The following is a 12,664-nucleotide window of genomic DNA, read 5'->3' as shown; positions in this document are numbered from 1 at the left end:
AAATCTTATATTCACACAAACTGAAGTGAACGTTAAAATGGGACTGACATGGTAAGAGCAAACAAAAATTCCATGTCATCTTATCTTCACAAGGAGAAAGGGTAAAAGTTGTTGACAGATTGCAAATGCTGAAGAGAAAATAAGTTGATGTGTCCTTGTTTATCTCAATTGCTTAAATATCCATACATTATTCTTGAGCATATCCACATTCCAAGGCCCGCGAATATGAAACAAGTGATTTTGATTTACACCACTAATCTTAACTTTCAACAAAATTGCAAGGAAACCCCTAAAACAAAGAAAATAAAATTAACCATAAAGCATAAGAACAACAAACATATTCCTAAGCCCTTTCTCCTTGCGAGCTGAATATAAAGAAAGCTAAATTAAAGCTTTTTTGCCATAGATACAAAACAATCTTAGTTCATGCTACAGAAAATACAACATCAATAGACCCAACTCTTTTCATGCAACAGAAAATACATAAAATACCAAATATCTCATGCAACAAAAAATACAACATCAATTTGCAGAGAAATTTAGTCCAGAGAAAGAAATTCATCATATCGACAAAAAAAAAAAAATAGATTCACACTAGCCACACTCTAACGAAAATAATTCCCAACAATTTGGTTCAGTTCATCAATAGAAAGTAAAAAATCAAGTACACTACTCACACCCTAAAGATTAAAGAGAAAAGGAACGATTAAAGAAAAAATTACCCAAATTGGAAAAAAAACTTACACTTGAAATAGGTTTCTAACAGAGTACCTTCTGGATAGAAAATTTCTCGTGGTTCAAGTCGATTTCTCGTACCTTTATTTGCTGCCTTAATACTTTTTAATTTTAGCAATTTCTCGTTGCCTTCGCTACAACTTCTCGCTGCCTTCGCTCCTTGAAATCTTTTATCAATTTCCGATGCCTTTGCTCTTTTGATAACTTTTAGCAATTTCTTATCTCTTCCTTCAATTTGGGTTTGGATTTTTCGAAGATGAATGGGGAAAAGGAATAAGAGGGTTTTCACAGGATTGCATCGTGGGTTGAGGGAAATAGCTAGGTTTGGGGATATTTGTGGGGAAATGGGTTTATGTTTGAGATAAAAGAAAAGTTTAATGGTTTTAAGTTTGAGCAAAAAGTTTCTTAATGTATCATATCAAGAAAAGTTTAAAATTAATCAAAAAAAAAAATATTCGGTTTGTTTTGGCGCGGGTATAGCAAAATTTAGGTGGGAATCAGGAGGGAATAAATAACCGTTCCAATATGATACAACCGTTGCCGTAAAGCAATATCTTGGGACGGTTTACGAAGTCATTACAATAGACAGACCAATGGCAACGGTTTCAACACAATCGTAACGATTTGATAGCTGAAGTGTGCCGATATCACCTAAAATCTATTGCAACGGTTGTAACCGTTACCAAATAGGCTGTATGGCAACGGTTTTTGAACCGTTGCAAAAATTACTGTTGCGATAAGCCCATTTTCTAGTAGTGTGAACCAGATTGAAGAACCAGCTCTATACAGAGTTTTATGTGTCTTTCTTTATTTCTAGTTCAACTGTAGTAGGTGTTTTCATATTGTACCTTTCAACTTTATATAGAAGCAATTGTAATAGGTAGTTTGAGTATTCAAGTTAGAGTTAACTTGAAGTTGTCGCAACAGTTAGAGGCTGGTTGCTACAACGGGATTAGAGGTAATCCTTAGGTTTAAAAAGAGTTTTGTAGATGCTGTTTTGGCTCAGTGATTTAGTGAAATGTTGGAAAAAATCCTACTGAGTAGTAGGTCGTGATTTTTTTCACCTTTTGAGCCGGGTGTTTTCCACGTAAAAAATACTTGTGTTCTTTACTTTCTACACTTATTATTTTGCAACAGTAGCAGAAGGAATACATAAAAGAACCAGGTCCTTCCATAATCAGTTTAAGGGAAAAATTGGTCACCACACAAATTACCCCCCCCCCCCCCTCTTGTGTGGTATTGAAGTATAAAACATCACCCTCGCAACTTCATATCCTTCTGTTTATGTTTATGTTTTGAGTATCGGTGTTATTAGGTCTTCTATAAGTTAATTTTTATACTATGCTACTTCATATACGATCTAGCTTGCCTTAATGCCATTCTGCAGTTTCAATAGTTTCAACCCTATTCAAGTTTCAATTTCAAATCATGCATAGCTAACTAAGTTGATTCTGATGTTTTCTTGGTTCGTATTAAACCAGATTGATGTCGATTGCACCTTGTTCTGATTTCTCGTATTGAAATATATAAGAAACTAGGTCCTTGCTCAAATTGCCTATAACATCTCTCTATTGAGTCTTTTATGCACAATTTGATATTTCCCTACAAAAACATATCACGACATTGTCTTAATGTTTAGCCTAATATGCTTTTCCTGACATTACTAGTCTTAATGCATGCCCATTATAGGTGTCCAGCATGATTGATTGCTCATCTTCATGTTTAAGTATAACTGGCTACTTAAGATCTGTTGCTTATCATGAATCCATTCTCCTAGGGAATTAGTGTATGCCCAGAATTTATTTGAATATGTTTTTGCTAATTCTTTCGTGCAAAACCTGCTAATTTCGTGAAATCAACCTCTGGTAATATGAATTCTATATGCCAATGTTGTTACAATTAACAGTCAGACTTGTTTCTTCGTTTCGATGTTGTGTACTCACTGATTTCTTAAGAGTCCTAGGGTGAATTCCGATATATGTTTAGTCTATCCTCACTATGTCAACTAGAATAAGTCTTGGCCCTCTTCATGTGATGCCTGAAAGCTAACTTATTCTCATTTGGCGTGAACGCTTACATGTTGGATATAGAACCCCTGTGTTATGATTGGTATTTTCCTGTACATTTCACATGTTAAGTTCTGCAAGTTAGTTGTGATCATTAGACTCTCCTTTCAAAGTTTTCTTGTGAAACTGTTTTACCCTTTGTTTATTTATATTAGTCCTACTGAGATTAGTTTGGAATCATGCCTATTTGAATGTATGTTTTTACTGTCCTATGATGTTCAAAACTCTCATTGGGAACTTGTTTCCGTCTATGCAATATGTGCTTGTAAAGGGTTTGTGCAGACTCATTTGTGTGTCTTTGTCCGGAAATCCCTGCTCTCTGTTAGCTATAGTGTTAAGAGATAGAATTCCTAAATCTTAAAGCTTGTTTGACTGGCCTAGTACCTAGCTTGTCACATGTGTTGTTAAGGGTATTTAGTATTCAATGGGTAGACAAGGCAACCATCTTACGATTTGCGCCTAGCTTTGGGCCAGTTTGGTACTAAGAACTGAAGCATATTAATAGCCACCTGGATGGTGGGCTTGTTCATCACCTAAGGTTCCATGCTTAGTTCAAGGCCCAGAAGTAGCCCTGGGTATACTGTATTTGCTGTATTTGGGCCTGAGGTCGCCCTATTAAATCTGTAATTGTTTCACTATCCTATTTGGGCCTTTAATAATCTGTAAACAAATAACTGGGAGTTAGTGAAATGTGGGAACGGGTATACTTTATTCTTGCATAAAAGGGTAGAAAATATGCCTATAAGGTCTACATGCTTTATTTGCTATTTTGTTTAGCGTGCTTTATTTCTATACACTGATAGAAATCATACATATAGAAAATCACACACTTCACTTAACTTGTCTAATACATGTATACTATCCAAAGCATGTTAGTTTAAGTAGATACTGTACCCGTTTTCACGTCTACTATTGTGCGCTATTAGACATCATATCTATAGAAATCAATGCCTATAACTACTTGTTTAATTATCAGAAAACATGCCTATAGGGTGTAATAATACATACCTTTGTTAATGCTCATCTAGACACCATCACTATAGGGTTTTAACTAATTAATCAACTGCTTCTATTACTTTCATTACACTGCCCCATCTAGATGACATGCCTATAAGGGTAAAGTATTATAAAAGCAAGTTCAAATGCCAACTGCTAGAAATCCCGCCTATAGGATACTCTCACTTGCCTAGAAAGCCTATCTATAAAATCAGTGCTGATAATTCTGAATTCTCGAACTGATTCACTACCTTATTGCGCAAATAATTAGAGATAATACCTATAGGGTTTGCAATACCTACAATCTGCAAATTCATTAGTCTTAAGCTGTAGTACTGCCGGTACAATACTGAAAATCGAGATCATAGAAACCATTCTTATAGGACTTAACAACTCTAATGCGTCTTAACTCTGAAACTGTATGCTGCCTAATCTGCTCGCGTGCATTTGTTGTTTATGTGTGGAGGCTAACATGAGAATTTAATGTCTTTATGTGAAGTCCTATATTTTTTGAATGTGCGCTAGTTTTTATCATTTTGAGCATCCTAACTGAAGTCTAGAACCACCCAAATAGTAGGTCCAAAACCTTCTGGACCATAGGCATGGGACGGGTAGAGCATGCATAAGACATGGTTTAGAATTGAATTAGAATGCTTCAGGTAAACAACTTTAACATAGTAATTGGGTAGCAGGAGATGATAGTATATGCCCGCTAAATAATATGAGCAACCTCTACCCTAGGGGAGTTGCGAAGTATTATTTATGTTGCATAGGGTGATCCTTTAGGCTAAAAAACTTAGGACCCCCCCTCCTTTATATGTTTATTGTTTCCACTTCGTCTCTTGAACTTAGAATAGTTAAGTTGTATCCTATAACCTCCAAAGACTTGTATTAATTATTTATGTAGTTCAATTCTTGTATGATCTTCTTTACACTCGTTTATATTTTAGTAGAACCTTTAAATTCCTTGTCTTCCCTCACTTATATGATCACATAGGATAATTATAATCTGATAATCCCACATAGCGTGAATTTTGTCCAGGACCTACAGTTGTGGACCTCGAAGAGTTACTAACACTTCTCTTCGACATAATCTGAGCCCTTACCCGATCTTTGGTGACACAGACTAGTTAAAACAGAGTTATTTGCCAATATGTGCCCTAACGCACTTTAAAATCGCTATATGGCGACTCTTCTCTTTTAATACCCGTAATAGAGCTGTCACATGTCGAAACTCTCTTTCTCGAGAAAACGGGGTGCGACACTTGTTAATTTGTAGCTATTTTCACGATCACAAGGCCTAAGAAAGAAAATTTATTGCTTAATTTTATATATAAATTATTCTGTACAACTTGCTATTTTTTCAGTTTATTTTCATAAAACAGAAAACTTATCATAAATATTTGTGTGGTTATATGTCCATATAAGACATATGAATTTATTGAAAGAAACTAATAATCGTTCGTTTTATTAGTCGATTTTTAAATATGTATTGTCACTCCTAGGGGTGTCAATGGTTCGGTTCGGACAGTTAATTGATAAAATTTGTACCATACTAAATTTTTGGTTATTCTATTATGTATAACCAAAATTAGACTTTTCAAAACCGTCCCAATCATGTATGTTTCACGTCAGTATCGGTACAGTTCGGTTAATTTTTGGTATTTTTTTTTAAATATCATGTAAAATTCACCAGCAGAAGTAGAATTTAATAACACATGTTCTTTTATAGGACTTAGCAAAACTCTCTAGACATTTTTACTGTTTAAAGGTCATGAATTAAAAAAAATATGAAAGATGGCTAGAGTATAGATCCATCAACCATTCGACAACAACGTAAAAGAAACCAAGTAAAAGCAAAAAAAATATAAATCACATAAGTGGAAAGATATTAACCAAGCTGGGATTCAAGAATAAAGTTTATATTAAATATTCAAAAAGATAAATCTAAATTGTATGAAAGGAAACATATTCAATACATTGTAGTTTGCTACTCATAATCGCTAGAACACTTTGTGTCTTGCTAATAAAGATACTTGAAATAACTTAGTTTAAGTATAAGTAGCATAATAGATTTTAGGAATTACTACTTTGAGTTTAATTACTTGTTGTCTTATAACAATTTTCATAATTCCAAGACCCAATGAAAAATTAATGCTTTATTAGTTTTAAACTTACTATATAAATATCTTTTCCACATATAAAATATATTCGATACGGTTCGGTATTATCCACAAAGAAACTTACAACCATCTTCCATGATATGATACACAAAGAAATAGATGTGTAAGTTGACGACGTCATTATCAAATCCAAAAGGGCCGCAGATCACATAGCGGACTTGAGAAAGTTCTTTGACAGGCTAAGGAGGTACAACCTAAAACTGAACCCCGCAAAATGTGCATTTGGGGTTCCCATAGGAAAGTTATTGCGATTCATTGTCAGCCATTGGGGAATTGAGTTGGACCCGTCCAAAGATAAGGCTATTCAAGAATTACCGCCACCAAAGAGCAAGAAGGACGTGATGAGCTTTCTAGGACATCTCAACTACATCAGTCGCTTCATAGCACAGTCCACAGTCATATGTGAACCCATCTTCAAGATGTTGAGGAAAAATGCTGAAACAAGTTGGACCGAAGATTGTCAGAAGGCTTTCGACAAAATCAAGGAGTACCCGTCCACACCACCAGTCCTAGTCCCTCCAGAACCTGGGAGACCTTTGCTACTCTATCTATCTGTATTTGATGGAGCTTTCAGATGTGTTTTGGGACAACATGATGAGACAGGGAGAAAGGAGCAAGCCATATACTACTTGAGTAAGAAGTTCACACCTTATGAAGCACGATACTCTCTACTGGAGCGCACTTGCTGTGCTTTGACCTGGACGACTCAGAAATTGAGGCATTACTTCTGTGCCTATACCCCGTACCTTATATCCAGGATAGACCGTCTGAAGCACATATTTCAGAAACCCATGCCGACTGGGAAGTTAGACAAGTGGGAGATACTGTTAAGTGAATTCGACATCATCTATATAACTCAGAAGGCAGTCAAAGGACAAGCATTGGCAGACCATCTTGCTGAAAATCTTGTGGGGGGGGGGGGGGGTAGAATACGAACCCTTGAAAATGTATTTTCCCGATGAAGAAGTGTCATTCGTAGGAGAGGATATTGCTGAGGCGTATGACGGTTGGAGGATGTTCTTCGATGGAGCTGCAAACTTCAAATGAGTGGGCATTGGAGCGTTTTTGATATCAGAAACAGGTCAACACTACCTTGTATCTGCGAAGCATAGGTTTCCATGCACCAACAACATGGAAGAATATGAGGCTAGCATCATGGAGCTCAATCTGGCCATCGATATGAATATACAGGAGTTACTGGTAATTGGAGATTCGGATCTTCTGGTACATCAGGTTCAGGGAGAGTGTGCTACGAAGAACACCAAGATACTACCATACTTGCACCACGTATAGGAATTGATGAAAAGATTCACAAAGATAGAGTTCAAACATGTGCCCAGAATTCAAAATGAGTTCGCAGATGCACTGGTCACTCTGGCATCAATGGTACAAATCCGGACAAGAATTTCATTGATCTCGTCCCGGTGAGAATCCACAATCAACGGCTTACTGTGCTCATGTTGAAGAGGAGACGGATGGAAAACCTTGGTTCCACGGCATCAAGAATATTTGACAAGAGGAGAATATCCAGAGCAGACAAACCACACTTAGAAGCGCACACTGCGGAGGCTATCCAATCAGTTCTTCCAAAGTGGAGGGACCCTGTACAGAAGAACCCCTGATCTAGGGTTGTTAAGGTGTGTCAACGCAAAGGAAGCTTCCAGGTTGCTCGAAGAAATACATGCCGGAACTTGTGGACCACATATGAATGGTTTTGTTCTAGCCAAGAAAATACTCAGGGCTGGATACTTTTGGATGACCATAGAGACAGATTGCATCTGGTAGGTATAGAAATGCCACCAATGTCAGGTACATGCAGACATGATAAGGGTACCACCCAACGAGCTCAACGCAACAAGTGCACCTTGGCCTTTTGTTGCCTGGGGAATGGATGCCATCTGTCCGATCGAGCCCACTACTTCGAACGGGCATAGGTTCATTTTAGTGGCCATTGACTACTTCACAAAATGGGTAGAGGCTGCATCCTACAAAGCCGTAACCAAGAAAGTCATTGCAGACTTTGTCAAGGATCGTATTGTTTGACGATTCGGGGTTCCCGAGTCCATTATCATTGATAATGCCGCCAATATCAACAGTGATATGATGAAAGCCATGTGTGAAACTTTCAAAATCAAGCACAAGAACTCCACATCATACATGCCTGAAATGAATGGAGTTGTGGAAGCTGCTAATAAGAATATTAAGAAGATATTAAGGAAGATGGTAGAAAACCAGAAACAATGGCACGAGAAGTTACCCTTTGCCTTATTGGGGTACCGCACTACAGTACGCACATCAACTGGAGCAACCCCCTATTTACTGGTTTATGGTACCGAAGTTGTCATTCCAGCCGAGGTAGAAATTCCTTCTTTAAGGATCATACAGGAAACCGAACTCAGTGATACAGAATGGATAAGGAGCCGCTATGATCAACTGGCCCTTATAGACGGGAAAATAATGAATGCAATATGTCACGGTCAGCTTTATTAGAACAGAATGTCCAGAGCTTTCAACAAAAAGGTCAGCCAAGGCAGTTTGCACCAGGACAGTTGGTACTGAAGAAAATCTTCCCACATTAAGATGAAGCCAAAGGGAAATTCTCTCGCAACTGGCAAGGTCCCTACATGGTTCACAAGGTGCTAACGGGAGGAGCACTCACACTTGCAAAAATGGACGGAGAAGTCTGGCCAAAACCAATCAATTCAGACGTAGTCAAGAGATACTATCTTTAGACTGTTTACATTTCTTCATCTGATGTAATTGAACTACGCTTGATCTGATTCCCGTTTAAGAGAGGATACGTAGGCAGCCCTGTGGGTTCGATCATATCATAATAAAATTTTCATTTTCCCCTAAAACCAGAAACTGGGGCAGAATTTTGAGGAGGATCCTCATAGTTCCGAGCAAGTCCAGCCGATGCCATCATATGCCAGAGAGAAATTGGTTAAGAAACTGGGGCAGAATTTTGAGAAGGATTCTCTAAATTCCGAAGAGGGTTCAACAATTTTCGTCACTCGCAAATGGCCGAAGGACCATTTACTTATCTGGGGCAGAATTTTGAGGACCCTCCAAATTCTAATACAAGAATGATGCAATGTCTCTGAAATGTGTTACAGTCATTAGTTCATCTAAAATTACTCAATATTTCACTATGTTTTCTAAAAAATTAACTGTAGTATCATCAATAAATGCATATTTTCGAAAACTCTATTTCTGTGACAGCCAGGTGTTACCCAGGGCAACTCAAAAAAGGCCTCCAGAACGGAGCGAGGCAAAGCCAAGAGACGAAAGCACGAACCAACCTCCCCTTACAAAACTCACAATCTTTTCTTTAAGCGCAGGCACATCTCACGTAACAGTAGCATTCGCAAATGTATACATGTAGAAAAATCACTATCAATCGGGCCACCAGACACCGAATATATCTCCAGCTAAGAAATACTCTACTCCTATTTGCTACTTCTTCACTGCATAAGGCTAAGCACTACCTTCTCTTTGCATGAGACTAAGCCCCGTCTCAAATCTTGCATGAGGCTAAGCCCTGCCTCCATATCTGCATAAGGCTAAGCACTGCCTTCTCCTTGCATGAGACTAAGCTCTATCTCCAATCTTGCATGAGGCTAAGACCTGCCTCCATATTTGCATAAGGCTTAGCACTGCCTTCTCTTTGCATGAGACTAAGCTCTGTCTCCAATCTTGCATGAGGCTAAGCCCTACCTCCATATCTGCATAAGGCTAAGAACTGCTTTCCCTTTGCATGAGACTAAGCTCTGTCTCTAATCTTGCATGAGGCTAAGCCCTTCCTCCATATCTGCACAAGGCTAAGCATTTCCTTCCATTTGCATGGGACTAAGCCCTGTCCCCAATCTTGCATGAGGCTAAGCTCTGCCTCCTTTTTGCATAAGGCCAATCATCGCCTTTATTTGCTGAGACTAAGTGATGTCTCTCCGGTACTATATATTTGCTCCTCTTTCGGGCTAAGCTCTGCCCTCAACCTCACAAGACTAAGCCTTGTCTTATTATTTTTAGCATCATATCTCTGCACTTCATGGGCTGAAATATCGCCAACTTGTCTAAAGGCGTCACTGTCTAAAGGCATCATCCTCATAGCCGGAAGACACCATGCCATGGCTTGAGGATCTCTCAAATTTGTATATGATTATTCAAAGGCGTCATGGTTCGGAGGTACCATCTTCATAGCCTGGGAGCATCATTTCATGGCCTGCAAATCTCCTATCTCGCAATTCATGGCCTAGGATATCATAGTCTGAGGAAGTCATCCGCACTGTCCAAAGACAATCTTTCATGGTCCAAAGGGAATTTGCACCATTTACATATACTCGCATGCATTGTGTTTTAAGTTTTGCAGGTAATCCAGGAGGTAACCGTTCTTCAAACAGGCGTAGCCTTCGCTCCGATTTCCGCTCGTGCCATTTTCACTTTGCCATTCATAACCGATTCCCATCAATTACCCATCCTACTTTGTGATATCCAGCTATCTGCCCTATAATGCATCCGTTCCATTCTAGATTCACAACCATAACTCTATCCGACATTACCCTTCACAAAAGAACCTTCGCTGAAACTGGCCACCATTCCTATAACAACTCCATCGGCTTCATTCACCGGTGGGTCCAGAACTACACATGGCCTGATTCCTGTAAAGCTAGGGATGTGTAGGCAGCTCAGAGACCAGGGTTCGGCCTATATTTTCCAAAACACCCATTCGGTCAAAATCGGCCATCATTTCTTTACCCGAAAACTCTTTCATCCTTCCCGGGTAAAGAGGGGCAGCTGTTGATACCGAATTTTTCCCTATTATATTTTTTTAGATGCATGTATGCCTTCAAAACTATGCATTAGCATCAATTGATATTTTTCCATAATTTCTACATTTTTTTTAGGGATTTTTAACTAATTAATCCCAGTATTTTATTTATATAAATAAGTACAAGTTGCATCACAAATGACTTTATAACAATTTCATGGCCTAATATTGCTATTTATATTTATATTAGGCTCAAATTATAGCACAAATAGCCACATTTTACATTTTTGGGTTACAATTGCAATAACTTTGCAATTATAGCCCATGCATGCATTTTTAAACTATTTTACCAAAAAATAGCTCATCGTATTTTTAAAATATCGACTAATTATTTTAAAGCATTTCTATGCATAAAAATTATTTTTATAATATTTTAACTATTTTATAAAATATTTTTTATCAATTGTTTGGATATTTAACAAATAGCCTTTTATTTTTAGACCTTGCCTCTTTTAAAACAAGCCCAAACCCCTTAATATTAACCCAAGAGCAGCCCAAACCTCCCTTAGGCCCAATCTGCATGCCCCGACCCAATAGCTCCGTTTAATCATGGTCGTTGATCATTTTGATCAACGGTCCACAATTAAACCTACCATAATTAATCCCAAACGAACCCCCCCCCCCCAAACCCCTTCATTCTTTTCATTTCTGCCGCCCTGAAACTCTCTCTTCTCTGATTCTCTCTGAGACCAAACTCTAACCCTAATTGCCGCCACCTAAAACTAGCCCTAATAGCTTCGATTCCTACCTGTTCCATTGATTTCTATGGTTGTTTGAGACTTCTACTGGCCTCCTACTTCCCCTGATTGCTCGATTTTGTGATTTCATGGAAGGTTCTCGAAGAGATCTAGCTCAGATCTTGTTCAGAACTCTCCAAGAGTCTGTCTATGGTCTGTGAGTGCTTTCTATCGATGTTTTACGGCTCAAATCGTTAGTTCAAAACCAGATTCTCTTTAACCTTTCTTTTTCTTCAAAACCATAGTGTTTGGACTTGAATCTGTCCAGATCCTTGTAGATCTGGAGCGATTTTGAGTTCGTCACTGATTTTTCCTTAAGGTTCCCTTATTTCTTTAGTGTTAATCGATTTTAAGCGCTTTGTTATATTAGGGCTTGGTATTCTCATTATTTGTTGGTCGAATCTCTATGTATCTGAAGTGATTTCAAGTTTCCATGACCGTTTTCCTTAAGAACCTTCTGATTCCCAACTGTCAATCAACCCTAAGTATTTTTCAAAATTAGGGTTTTTGCTTCGTCTATTTTTGCAAAGGGTTTTCTGAAATTTCTCATGTTTTGTTTAATCATTCTATAATGACTATGTTCCAAGCTTGATTGCTTGATTGATCATTGTTTTATTTCAACATTTTTGTCCGTTATTGTTTGAATAATTGACTGATTAGCTAAATTATTTAGGGTTGCATTGTTTGCTGAAATAATTTATTGATTTCTACTTGCTTTCCTTAATCCAGGGATCCCTAATTAGCATCTCTTGCCTATTATGGGATTGACTGACCCTTGATTGGTCTCTAATTACCTATGATTGCTTTATTCGTGTGATTGATAACTTGATTTAGGGGCTCTAACCCTAACTGGTTGTTAAACCCACTTCTTGCCTTATTTGAAACTCAATCTGAGTCATTTATGGGAATAATTCCCTGATTTTCTATCCCTTGTAAAGCTTGATTGATTATTTGATTACTTCCTTTGCCTTATTTACAATATTTACCTGTCTTGCCTTAATAAGCTATCCGTATGGTTTTGAGGATTCTTACTGACTCCCTATTTGGTATGATTTGGATTCCTTACCCTAATTAACCCTTCTTCTTTTTGTTGTTAAGTGATTACCCCTAATTAAGGTG

At 37.9% G+C, this 12,664-nt stretch overlaps 1 protein-coding gene across 1 annotated transcript in view; it reads right to left on the bottom strand.

Annotated features, from left to right (window-relative positions):
- LOC109243917 overlaps nucleotides 1-1,136 on the bottom strand; it is a 4,299-nt gene extending 3,163 nt beyond the window's left edge. The window contains exon 1 of the mRNA XM_019410929.1: nucleotides 817-1,136. The gene's annotated coding sequence lies outside the window, so the exon portion shown is untranslated. The remainder of the gene's footprint in view (nucleotides 1-816) is intronic.
- Nucleotides 1,137-12,664: the final 11,528 nt, after the last annotated feature.

The sequence above is a fragment of the Nicotiana attenuata genome, unplaced genomic scaffold (assembly GCF_001879085.1).
Source record: "Nicotiana attenuata strain UT unplaced genomic scaffold, NIATTr2, whole genome shotgun sequence".
Classification (NCBI taxonomy): domain Eukaryota; kingdom Viridiplantae; phylum Streptophyta; class Magnoliopsida; order Solanales; family Solanaceae; genus Nicotiana; species Nicotiana attenuata.
Note: the sequence above shows the minus strand (reverse complement) of the source record. Positions and strands in the feature narration are given on the sequence as shown.